Raw genomic sequence first — 14,261 nt, 5'->3', positions numbered from 1 at the left:
ATAGCTAGCTAGATTGTTAGCCAGCGAGTTAGATATCTATTTGGCTGTCGTAGAATGGCTATGTAGCTTGGTAGCCAGATATCTAGATAGCAAGATAGTTAGGTAGCTAGGTAGGCAGTTCTGCGGGGTGCGCACTGTCTCGCTCGTCCTTTGTGCGGCTCGTGAGAGAGAGAGGGACCTAGCTTGATCTAGTTGGATAGATAGATAGACAGCTAGATAGTAACTTAGCTATGTAGCGCGCCAGTTGCGTGAAAGCGAAATAGCTACAGTATACGTCGATAGCTTGATAGCTAGATAGCTAGCCACATATCTAGCTAGCTAGGGAGTTTGATAGTTAGCTAGCTAGCTAGGTAGCTCGATTGCTAGATACCCAGATATCTAGGTAGTTGCTGGCCAGAAAGATAGCTAGATTTGTAGTTACCGAGCTAGAACGCTACGTAGTAGCTCGCTGGCCTGATAGCTAGATGGATGGATACCTAGTTAGCTAGATTTGTAGCCAACTGGATAGACAGCCAGATAGCGTGTTAGCTATCTAGATAACAACATAGTTTGCTACCTGGATGGCTTGCTACCCGCATTGCATAACTTGAAAGCTAGATACTAGATATGCAGATAGTCGAATTAATAGCAAGATATCTAGCTAGAGATATGGGCAGCTCTCTGTGGGCTGCGCTTCCTCTCTCACGAGGCCCACAGATGGAGATCTAGCTATACCTAGCTTTGTAGATAGCTACCTAGCAAATTAATTGCCAGATAGATCGCTCACAATGGCTATATATCTAGATGACTGGATGACTAGATGCCTAAATGGCTATCTGGCTAGACGGATGAAAGGCTAGTTGGCTACTTGACTAATTGACCATCTGGGAAGCTGGCTGGCTGGGTAGATGGCGAGCTGAATAACGCCAGATGGGTGGGTGGTCAGATGACGAGATGGCTTGATGAGTAAATGGCTAGAAGGATTGTTGGCCAGCTGGCTACATAGTTAGATAGCTAGATAGCTATGTAGCTAGCTAGATTGATAACTACATGGCTCAATAGCTAGATAGTTGGATAGCAATAGGATATATGTAAATCGCTAGATGGCCAGATTAAGAAATAAATGGCTTGATTGATTGTTACAGAGACAATTGGATAGATTGCTCCGTAATTAGATCACTGGATAGCTAGCTAGACTGCTAGCTATATAGCTCAATAGCTGGATAGTTGGATTGCTAGCCAACGGGGTAGATAACTGGGGAAATATCTAAATATATAGCTAGCTAGAGAGTAAGATAGCTAGCTAGATAAATAGTTAGGCGTGTGCATAGCTAGGTCGCTAGCTCGATAGAGAGACAGATAGCATGGACAGCTGGATGGATAGTCAAATTGATAGGTTGCGGACTCCCTAAATAGGCGGAAAGTTGCTTTACTAGTTAGCATGACAGCTAGATAGCTGGATATCAAGTTATGTAGATTGATTGCGGGAAAGACAGCCAGAGAGCGTGTTAGCTCTCTACATAGCTAAATAGCTGCATTGCTAGATAGCTTGAACGTTAGACAGATGGGTGGCGAGATAGCTGGATTTCTGCACAGCAAAATAGTTAGGTAGTTTTGTAGGCAACTCTTTGTGGAGTGCCCTCTCTCGCTCACTCGCTTTCTGGCGCTCGCGTGAAAGGGAGAATGAGAGAGTCCTAGTTGGATCCAGCTAGATAGGTGCTAAATCTCTGTAAAACTCACTTACTATCTGTCTACTGAGCCATCTACCTGTGTGGCTGGCTAGATGCCTAGCTCACTAGCCAAAGCTCTACAAAGCTAAATCGCTATCTGGCCGTCAAAGCGGTTGGCTAACAATCTACTAATCTAGTTATCTATCTATCTAGCCACCTGTCTCGTTAGCGACCTAGCTATGTAGCTACAAAAATATCTAACTCTGTAGCTATCAATCCAGCTATCTCGAGAGCTACATTTCTGGCCAGCAGGATAGACTGCCAGACAGCGTGTGAGCTATCTCGATAGCAAGATAGCGAACTACCTAGATAGCTATCTACATGCAATGCTAGACAGCTAAAAAGCTGGATATCTGTACGGCGAGATAGCTGGATATATTGATAGTAAGATAGGTAGCTCTCTATCTAGGCAGCTATTTGAGGGGTGCGCTCTCTCTCTCATCCTCTGTGGGCCTCGTGAGAGAGGGAGATCTTGTTAGATCCAGCTAGATAGATAGCTACCTAGCACGTGAGATAGCTGGATAGTTAGGAAAATAACTGCAGATGCTGGTACAAATCGAAGGTTTCACAAAATGCTGGAGTAACTCAGCAGGTCAGGCGGCATCTCGGCGAGAGGGAATGGGTGACGTTTCGGGGCGAGACTGAAGAAGGGTCTCGACCCGAAACGTCACACATTTCCTTTCTCATAGATGCTGCCTGACCAGCATTTTGTGATACCCAGCTAGATAGTTAGATCGCTAACTAAATAGCTATACGTATAGATTACTAGCTAAAATGGCTAGATGGATGGATGATTAGATCGCTTGAAAGGTAGATGGCTATTTGGCTAGACGGTTAGAAGGATAGTTAGGGAGAGGTAAAGGGATAGGTGTTGATCGAGGGGGAGGTAAAGGGACAGGTGTTGGTCGAGGGGCAGGTAAAGGGACAGGTGTTGTTCGAGGGGCGAGTCCCTTTACCGCCCCGCTCAACTCCATCCAAGGACCCAAACATTTTTTCCAGGTGAGGCAGAGGTTCACCTGCACCTCCTCCAACCTCATCAACTGTATCCGCTGTTCCAAGTGTCAACGTCTCTCAATCGGCGACACCGAGCGCAGGCTCGGCGATCGTTTCGCTGAACACCTCCGCTCAGTCCGTCTCAACCAACCTGATTTCCCGATGGCTCAGCATTTCAACTCCCGCTCCCATTCCCAATCTGACTTTTCTGTCCTGGGCCTCCTCCATGGTCAGAGTGAGGCCCAGCGCAAATTGGAGGAAAAGCACCTCATATTTCGCTTGGGTAGTTTACACCTCAGCGGTATCAACATTGACTTCAGATAGTCCTTGCTTTCCCTCTCAATCCCCTCCCCTTCCCGGTTCTCCAACCAGTCTTCCTGTCTCCGTCTAGATCCTATCTTTGTCCGGCCCCATCCGCTGACATCAGTCTGAAGAAGTGTCTCGACCCCCGAAACATCACCGATTCATTGTCTCCTGAGATGCTGCCTGACCCGCTGAATTACTACAGCATTTTGTCTACCGCAGCTAGATAGCTAGTCAGGTAGATATATAACTATATTGATAGCTACAGATCGAGATGGTTAGATAGCCACATAGCTAGATAGCTAGACAGCTAGATAGCTAGAGCGCTAGCGAGGCTTATAGCAAACGAGCTGGATAAAGAGATAGCTAGACAGCGTCGGGAATCGCATTTCTGCGCACATTTTCTCATGACATTTGTAAAAGTTAGAACGTCGTCGTTCGGGTCGAATCCTTGAATAGCGACCAGTGTTAGAGCTCTAGGGGCGAGCGGAATCAAGGGATTTGTGGAGAAGGCAGGCACAGGTTACTGATTGTGCATAATCAGCCATGATCACAGTGTATGGCGGTGCTGGGTCGAAGGGCCAAAGGGCATCCTCCTGCATCCATTTTCTATGTTTTCTATGTCTATAGACTCCGTCCAATCCCGGAGTCAGTAAGTTCATAAGTTCATACGCCATTTGAGTAAGTCACTAGGCTCACCGAGTCTGCTCCGCCATTCGATCATGGCTGCCCTATCTTTCCCACTCAAACCCAACCCCAACTTTGACACTCTTACTAATCACGGACCTGTCAATTTCAAAACCTGTTAATTCCCCAATGACGGCCGCCAGAGGCGTCTGTGGCAGCATTCCCCAGATTCACCACCCTTTGACGAGCCTCAGAATAAAAGGACATACATTTAAAATGAGATGATGAGAGATTTATTTCATAAGAAGCTGGTAAATCTTTGGAATTCTGCCACAGACAGTTGTAGAACCCGTCATTGGGTATTTTTAAATCGGAACTGGACAGGGTTGTGATTCCTAAGAGTGTCGACAATTACGGGGAAACGGCAGGAGAATGGAGTTGAGTGGGAACGATAGGTGAGCCATGATAGAATGCCGGAGTGGACTCGATGGGCCTTGGTGCACTAACTCTGCTGCTGTGACTTTTGTACTTAGTGTTATTTTTTAACAGTGCACTGCAGCATCCTCACACGGCGCACCCCAGTGGATGTAGAGTGGCAATAGACTGTCACATCGCTCTCCCGTGGACGAACATCAGCAGTACACTGCAACATCCACATACAGCGCCCTCCCATGGATGAACATCAGCAGCACACTGCAACATCCACACACAGCGCACCTCAGTGGATGTACAGTAGCAATATACTGTCACAGCGCCCTCCTGTGTATGCACACTACAACATTGAGACACAGCAGGCCTCAATGTATGCATAACAGTGCATCGGAGCATCAGCATTGCTGAAGTTGGATCTTAAGGTTCCAGTGCGTAACTCACAGATCGTGGCAGCATGTTCAGAGTTATAAATGAGCCATGTGGATACGCTTGCTATATTTGACCGAGGCTTTGAATACGAGTCAGATGTCAACATTCAATTTAGAGAACTTTGCTTCGACCGCTTTTGCAGTATTGTGTGCAGTTATGTTCGCTCTAGTACAGGAAGGATATGGGCGCTTCGGAAATTGTGCTCAAGACGTTTACAAGAACATCGCCTGTAGCATATGACCAGCCAGACGTTGGACTGATTAATCTGGAACACCGGAGATTGTCCAGTAACCAGATAGATCGATATCCAATTATGAGAGGCAAAGATATGGTAAACTCCGAGTGCCGATAAACGTTCATCATAGGTTAACCTATTGCTGGTATCATTCTTGTAATCATCCTCTGGCCCCTCTCCAGAGCCAGCACACCTCTTCTCTGATATGGTGCCCAGAATTGCTCACAATATTCCAAAAGCGGCCTTCCCAGCGCCTTGTATAGACTCAACATTACATCCGTGTTTTTGTACACAAGTCCTCTTGAAAGAAATGCTGGCATTGAGTTTGCTTCCATTAGACAATAGACAATAGACAATAGGTGCATGAGTAGGCCATTCGGCCCTTCGAGCCAGCACCACCATTCCATGTGATCATGGCTGATCATTCTCACCGATTCAACTTGCAGATAAAATTTTGGGGAATCCTTAACCAGCACTCCCAAGTCCATTTGCACTTCCGATTTATTGATTGTTTCCCCACTTAGACAATAGTCTACGCCATTATTGCTACTAACAAAATGCAGTACTCCGCACTTTGCTACACTATATTCCATCTGCCACTTCTCTACCCATTCCCCTAACATGTCCAAGTCTTTCTGCGGCGTCCATGCTTTCTCTAAATTACCTGCCCTACCACCTCTTTTTGTAACATTCACAAACTTGGCTACAAAGCCTTCAATCCCCTCTTCCAAATCATAATATATAATGTGGAGTAGCGGACAAACACCGATCCTTGAAGATCTCCACTAGTTACTGTTGGCCAACGAGAAAATAATCCCCCTTTATTGCCACTCTTTGTCTTCTGCCATCCAGCCAACCAGTTATTCATGCTGGTATCTTCCCTTTGATACCGTGGGCTCTCATCTTCCTCGGCAGCCATCTTGTGACACCTGGTCAAAGTTTTTCAGAAAATCAAAGTAAACAACATCTACTGTCTCTCCTTTGGCTGTCTTGCTATTTACTTCTTCAAATAATTCCAGCAAATTTATCAAACACGACCTTCCCTTCACAAAGCCATGCCAACTAATGCCTATTTCATCGTGCACTTATAAGTGCTCTGTCACATCATCCTGTATAACGGGTCCTAAAATCTTACCACCCACTCCACTGGTGTTGGAGGCAGATACAATAGTGATATTTAAGACAATTTCAGATTTTCAGGTAATGAAGGGATATGCATTGTGAGCAGGCAGGTAAGGTTGGTCGTATCATGTTCAGCACAGCTATTATTAGCAGAATGTCCTGCCGTGCCTTGTACTTCGTGTAGGAAAGAAATGCAGATGCTGGTTTAAATGGAATGTAGACACAAAATGCTGGTGTAACTCAACGAGACAGGCAGCATCTCTGGAGAGAAAGAATGGGTGATGTTTCGGGTCGAGACCCTTCTTTATACTGATGTCGGAGAGGTCGGCGGGAAAGAGATAGAATTTTGGTGGAGACAGTGAGACTGGTGGGAGAACTGGGAAGGAGGAGGGATGGAGAGAGAGGGAAAGCAAGGGCTAATTGAAGTTAGAGAAGTCAATGTTCATATCGCTGGTCTGTTAGCTGCCCAAGCGAAGTATGAGGTGCTGTTCCTCCAATTTGCGCTGGGCCTCACTCTGACAATGGAGGATGCCCAGGACAGAAAGTTCAGATAGGGAATGGGGGAGCGCGGGTGAGTTAATGTGCTGAGCAACCGGGAGATCAGGTAGAACTGTGTGGAACTGTTCAGCGAAACGATCGTCGAGGTTGCGCTTGGTCTCGCCGATGTCACTCCATCAGTACTATCCCACAGTATACCATTACACCAGTACTACCCCACAGTGCGTCACTCCGTCAGTACTATCCAACAGTATACCATTACACCAGTACTACCCTACAGTGCGTCACTCAATCAGTACTCTCCCACTCTATACCGTTACAACAGTACTACCCTACAGTGCGTCACTCCTGCAGTACTATCCCACTGTATACCGTTATACCAGTACTACCCTACAGTGCGTCACTCCAGCAGTACTATCCCACTGTATACCGTTACACCAGTACTACCCTACAGTGCGTCACTCCATCAGTACTATCCCACAGTATACCGTTACACCAGTACTACCCAACAGTGCTTCAATCCATCAGTACTATCCAACAGTATACCATTACACCAGTACTACCCTACAGTGCGTCACTTCATCAGTGCTACAGCACAGTGTCACTCCATCAATTCCATCCCACATTATGTCACAACAAGAGTACTACCGCGCAGTGTGTCACCCCATCAGAACTACACCAGAATGTGCCATTACTTCAACACTACCCTACGTTAGGTTACTCCATCAATACTACTTCACAGTCCGTCACTCCATCAGTACCACATGTTACTCCATTAGTAGTACCCAAGAGCGTGTCACTCTCATATCAGTACAACCCCACAGTATGTCATTCCATCATTTCTTCCCGACGGTGTTTCACTCTGTCAGTACCACCTTAAGTATGCAATTTCATCAGTTCTACCCACAGTTTTTCACCCCTTCAATAATACCATCGAATGTGTCACTATATCAGTACTACCCCAAAATATACCAGTCCTTCACTACTATCCCACAGGATGCTATTCCATAAGTTTTATCCCACAGCGTGTCACTCCATCAGTACTACCACATCGTCGGTTACTCCATCATTACTGCATCACAACGTGTCATTCATTCGGTACTATCCCATAGAATGCCATTGCATCAGTACTAGCAAATGGATAGTCATTCCATCAGTACTATCCCACAATGCGTCATTCGATCAGTTCTCCCCCTCAATGTGTCACTCCATCAGAACTACACTATAATGTATCATTACATCAGTACTGCCCCATTTAATACTTCCGACAGTGTGCCACGACATTAGTAGTACCATATCGCTTGTTCCTCCATCAGTACTACCGCACACTGTGTCACTCTATCAGTAATACACCAAAATGTTTTACTCCGTCAGTACCTGCCCACAGTTTGTCACTTCACTAGTACAACCCCAAAGTGTATTGCTCCATCTGTACTGCCCACATTGTGTCACTCCATCAATACTACCCCACTGGTAATCACTCCATCATTACAAGCCTACAGTGTGTTAGACGATCATTACTAGAACACACTATGTCACTCCACCAGTACAACCCCAGAGCGTGTCACTTCATCGGTACTACCGCACTTACCTTTCCATCAATACACACCCACAGTGTTTTTCAACATCAATACCACCTTGTGTATTATTCCATTAGTACTATCACACAGGGTGTCACTCTATCAGTACTATCCAACGGTGTGTCACTCCATCAGTACTACACAATGAGTCCTTCCATCAGTACTACCCCACAGTGTTTCAATCCACCAGTATTACTCTGGTATATGTCTATCCAACAGTGCTACACCGCAGGGTGTCACTCAATCAGTACTATCCCACAATATGCTATTGCGTCAGTACTGCCACATAGTGTGCCATTCCATCAGTACTACCACAAAGTGTGTCACTCCACCAGCACTGCCCACAGTGTGCCACTGCATCAGTAATAAAATATAGTTTGTTACTCTATCTGTACTACCCTACACTGTGCCACTCCTTCAGTGCTTCCCCATTGAGCATCGCACCATCAGGAATATAACTCGGGTTATCATTGCATCAGTACTGCGCCAGCGTGCGACACTCCATCAGAACAATCCATTATTACTCCATCAGTACTACCACGCAGCGTGTCACTCCATCAGTACTACCCCACAGTGTAAACCATCAGTACTTCCTCGCAGTGTCACTCCATCAGTATTCCCCACAGTATGTCACTCCATCAGCCCTATCTCACTGTATCACTCCATTAGTAATTCCCCACAGTTTCACTCTTTTATTATTTCCCCACAATGTCTCACGCCATTAGCACTACCCGATGTTTATCATTCAATCAGGACTATCCCAGTGGGTCACTCCATAAGTGCTGCCACAAATTGTGTCATTCCATCAATATTACCAAACAGTTTGTCACAGCATTAGTACTACACCACAGTTTGTCATCACCATAGTACTACCGCTCAGTCTGTCACTCCGTCGGTGAAACCACACAGTGTCTCACTGCATCAATACAACTCCATATTGTCACACTACATCGGTACTGCCCCACATCATGTCACTCCAGTGCAACCCTAGAACGTGTCACTCCATCAGTACTCGCCGCAGTTTTTTCTTCCATCAGTACTCCCCAAAGTGTTTCACATCATCAGGACTACCTCAAATCTGCCATTCCATCCATCCGCATTACCCCACAGTGTGCTAACCCATCGCTGCGACTCCATCGTGTGTAATTCCATCACTATTTCACCACAGTTTTTTTTAATCGCAACAGTACTACCACAGAGCGTGTCAGTCCATCAGTATTACTGCGTCACTCCAACAGAATGTGCTATTACATCCGTGCGTCATTCCATCAATACACCCCCACAGTACGTCATTACACCAGTACTATTCCACAGTGTTACACTCCATCAGTACAACACTGGAGCGTGTCAATCCATCAGTACTACCCTACAATATGTTATTCCATCAGTACTACACCACAGTGATGCACTCCATCAGTACTGCCTTAAGCTTGTTATCCATTATGTACAACCACACGGACTAATTCAATTAGTATTACCCAAAAGTGTAACCCTCCATCTGTACTGCCCCACCGTCAGTCCTACTTCAGTGTGGAAGTCACAATGTGCAACCCGACAGTACCACCGAACATTGCGTCAATACTTCAGTACTCGCCCACTGTGCGCCATTCTGTCCATACTACCCCCAGTGTGTCATTCAATCAGCACTACACCGAAGTATGTCACTCCATCAGTACAACCGCGCAGTGTGTCACTCCATCAGTACTACTCCACAGCGTGTCACTCCATCAGTTTTACCCTAAGGGGTGGGGTGATGGAGTGACAAACTGTGTGGTAATACTGATGCAATGACATGAGTACTACCACACAGTTTGTCACTCCGTGAGTTCTACTTCAGTGTGGAACTATATCAGTACGATCCCAGGGTGTCAGTCCATCAATTCTGCGCCACAGTGTGCCAGTTCCGCAGTACTACCTCACAATGTATCACTCCATTAGTCTACCCCACAGTGTTTCATACATCAATTCTTCCGCACAATATGTCATTACAACAGAACTACCTCACAATTTGTCACTAAATCAGTATTATTCCACTGTGTGTCACTTCGTCAGTACTACTACACAGTTTGTCATAACAACAGTACTACTCAGTGTGTCACTCCATCAGTATTACACGCAGTGTGTTATTACACCAGTGGAGGCCCACGGTGTATCACTCCATCAGAACTACTGCAAAGTGTGTCACTTCATCAGTACTACTGCAGTGTGTCACTCCATCTGTACCAACCCACAGTGTGTTAATCCACACGAACTGCATCAACTGGTGTCAATCAATACAGTGAAGTGCTGAAGTTTTCAAAGTAGGAGGCCCTGTCATGATGCAGAAGCTGACTGAACTCTTCCAGTCCATGTGGAATGAAGGGAAGGTCCCTCAACAGCTGAAAGATGCCAGCATAGTCCACATCTACAAGAGGAAAGGCAACGGCCAGTCTTGCGACAATCATCGAGGCATCTCCCTCCTGTCCATAGCTGGGAAGATCTTGGTTCGCATCCTGCTCAACCGTCTCATTCAACACCTTGAGCAGAGTCTCCTTCCAGACAGCCTGTGTGGTTTCCGTGCTGGACGTGGAATTGTCGGCATGATATTTGCTGCACGCCAACTCCAGGAAAAATGCCAAGAGCAGCACAGCGACCTGTTCGTGACCTTCGTCGTTCTGACCAACGCCTTCGATACTGTCAGCAGAGATGGCTTGTGGATAATGCAGAAGTTGGGCTGTCCCAGCATGTTCATCACGATTGTCCGGCAGTTCCATGACGGCATGATGGTGAAAGTGCTAGATGATGGAGACGAGTCGGGAGCCTTTCCAGTGACAAACGTCGTGAAGCAAGGATGTGTTATTGCCCCTACACTCTTCAGCATGGTCTTCTCTGCCATGCTGACCGATGCCTTCCGTGACTGCCAGGATGGAATACACATCAGGTACAGGAACTGACAGCAGGCTGTTCAACCTCGGGCGCCTGCAAGCTGTTACAAAGGTGAAGGAGACCATCATCAGAATTTTTTTGTTTGCTGATGACTGCGCCCTCAACGCCAGCACAGAGCAGAAGATGCAACATGAAATGGACTGCTTCTCACAGGCCTGTGGCAAATTTGGTCTCTCCATTGGCACCAAAATGTCTGAAGTTATCTACCAGCCCGCGTCTGAAAAGCCCTACCAGGAACCACACATCACGGTGAAGGGGCAGAATCTACAGGCAGTCGACCGCTTTACCTATCTGGGTAGTACACTCTCGCGAGTGGTGAACATTGACGCTGAGGTCAACAACAGGATTGCCAAGACCAGCGCTGCCTTTGGGCGACTCCGTGGGAAAGTTTGGGAGTGGAGAGGACTCGGCCTTACCACCATGCTGAAGGTATACCGTGCAGTGGGACTCACCACTCTTCTCTATGCCAGTGAGACTTGGACTGTCTGCAGCAGACATGCCAAACAGCTCAACCACTTTCACTTGAGCTGCCTACGTAGACTCCTTCACATCAGGTGGCAGGACAAAATTCCCGACACAGAGGTCTTGGAACGGGTCGGAATCCCCAGCGTCCACACCCTCCTACGGAAAGCCCAAGCCAGATGGGCAGGCCATGTCGTCAGAATGCCCGAGAGTCGACTGCCAAAACAGCTTCTGTATGTAGAACTGTGTCAGGGCAAGCGCTCAGTAGGAGGCCAGAAGAAACGGTTTAAGGACTGCCTCAAAGTGTCCCTCAAAGACTGGGACATCAATCTCAGCACTTGGGAGTCTCTTGCTCTGGACGGTCCAACCTGGCATAGCAAGCTCACCACAGGAGCCCATGCAGCAGAGAACAGACGCACTGCAGAGGCCCAGAGGAAACGCACCGCTCGCAAGGCCCGGGCGACCTCCACTTCCACTGCAGCACCCATCCACTAGTGTCCGACGTGTGGGCGTGCCTTCCGGGCCCGGATTGGCCTCACCATTCACTTCAGGACCCACATTCACCAATCCACCGACTGAAAGTGAAGTCATAGTCATCTTCAAACCCGAAGGACGAACAACAACAACAACAACAACAACAACAACAACACAGCGCATCGTGTCACTCCATCAGTACTACCCCCACATTGTGTCACTGCACCAGTACTACTGCGCAGTGTGTCATTTCATCACTACAACTCCAAAGTGTGTCACTCTATCTGTACCAACCCACAGTGTGTTAATCCACCATTACTACCATACATTGTGTCACTCCATCAGTAATGCCCCACAGCGTGTCACGTCGTCTCTAAAACCCACAGTATGCCATTACATCATTACAAACACACGTGTTCACACCCTCAAACACAGTCAAACACGCACACACACATACCCGCGTACGAAGACACACACAATCTCTCAAATGCAATCACAAACAATCAAATATACTCTCACACATTCTCACATACAATCACACGTACACATGCACTCACAGTAACAAATATTCACACGCACTAGCACGATGAGACACGCACTCATTCGCACACACTTACACACGAAAACATTCTCTGATAACACCATCATATACTCTCCCACACGCGCGCACACACACACACACACACACACACGCACACACACACTATCAAATAATTACATACTCAAACACTCTGACAAACTCACATACCACATATTCTCTCACATTCTCACAAACAGCCACACGCACGCACAGACGCAAACACTGTGCTTCACAAACCCACATGCACTCTCCCACTCAGAGACACAGATACATTCAATCGCACTTGCATCCACACTTACTAATGCTCACACACTCACACGCACACTCACGCACTCGCACAGACAGACACACACACATACAAATATAGGCACTCTTACATACTCTACCGCTCTCCCACACGCAGACCCGCATGCACACGTGCACATTTTGGGATTGAGTGTATCCTTGGATGTTCGCGGCGAGCAGCGCAGCGCAGTGTGGCCGGGGTGTTCACGATGAGCGGGGCCAAGCCCTTCAGTCGGCCCGGCTCGCCCACCGCGGATGGCGATGAGAGCCGCGCCTCGGGAGCGAGGTGGGAGCCGCGAGGAACCGCAGAGAGCCAGGTGGACCGTCGGAGAGCGAGGAAGGCCGCCGAGAACGAAGGGGCGACCCGCGGTGCGGCGGCAGGCATGGGATACAACTATTCGGCCAACATTTGTAACTTTGTCGGCGTCAAAATGTGGCGAAACTTTTGTACCGCCTAGGTGAGGTCTTCTACATGATATTACCGGGTTGTCACTCTACCTGGGTACGTGATAATAAGGTATCACTGAATCATTGAATTTCCTGCAACCGTATACACCAACGCATACACACACACACCGACTCATTTGCACAATCTCACACATTCACACTCGCATAAACGTGCTAACACACTCTTGCACGGAATCGCGCACTCACACTGTCACACACAATCAATATCCAATGCTAGTCAGGCTACACCTCTGGAGAAATCTAGTTAAGTATGTCAGTTCAGTACAGTTTATTGTCACGTGTACCGAGGTACCGTGAAAAGCTTTTGTTGCATGCTACCCAGTCAGTGGAAACAAAATACATTATTACAGTCGAGCCATTTACAGAATATAGATACATGATAAGGGGATAACCTTCAGTGCAAGGTAAAGCCTGCAAAATCCGATCGATGATAGTCCGAGGATCAACAAAGAGGTAGATAGTAGTTCAGCACTGCTTTCTGGTTGTGGTGGGATGATACCGTTGCCTGATAACAGCTGGGAAGACGCTGTCCATGAAACTGGAGGTGTGCATTTTCACACTTCTGTACATTTTGCCTGATGGGAGACAGGAGCAGCAGGAGTGGCAAGGGTGCGATTCGTCCTTGATTATGCTGCTGGCCTTGCCGAGGCGGCGTGGTTTATAAATTGAGTCAATATAACGGAGGTTGTTTTGTGTGATGGTCTGGACAATTCGCAGCAATTTCTTGCGTTCTTGTATGGAGCTGTTCCTAAACCAAGCTGTGATGCATCTTGATCAAATACTTTCTATGGTGCATCTGTAGACGTTGGTGAGAGTTGTAGAGGGCACGCCGAACTGGCTAAGCCTGCTAACGACATGGATGGGTGAAGTTTCGGTTCGGGACACTTCTTCAGACTGATTGTGGTGGGACGGGGGAACAGCAGGACAAAGCGAGTTGAAGGATGAGCGGGTAAATACCGTTTTCATTGTCAGGTGCGAGGTAAGGGTTGAGCAGGATGGAATTATAAAGAAAGAGGAAGTAATATCGGTTGAAGATGTGGTGGAGGGGACATATTGGTGCGAGTCCGGATGAAGCACGAGGAAGAGCGAGGGGGAAGTGGGAATTTGCACTTAGTTACCTAACATTAGATAATTCAAAG

Source organism: Rhinoraja longicauda, unplaced genomic scaffold, assembly GCF_053455715.1.
Source record: "Rhinoraja longicauda isolate Sanriku21f unplaced genomic scaffold, sRhiLon1.1 Scf000045, whole genome shotgun sequence".
Taxonomy (NCBI): Eukaryota; Metazoa; Chordata; class Chondrichthyes; order Rajiformes; family Arhynchobatidae; genus Rhinoraja; species Rhinoraja longicauda.
The sequence above is the reverse complement of the archived record's forward strand: the minus strand, read 5'-3'. Positions refer to the sequence as shown.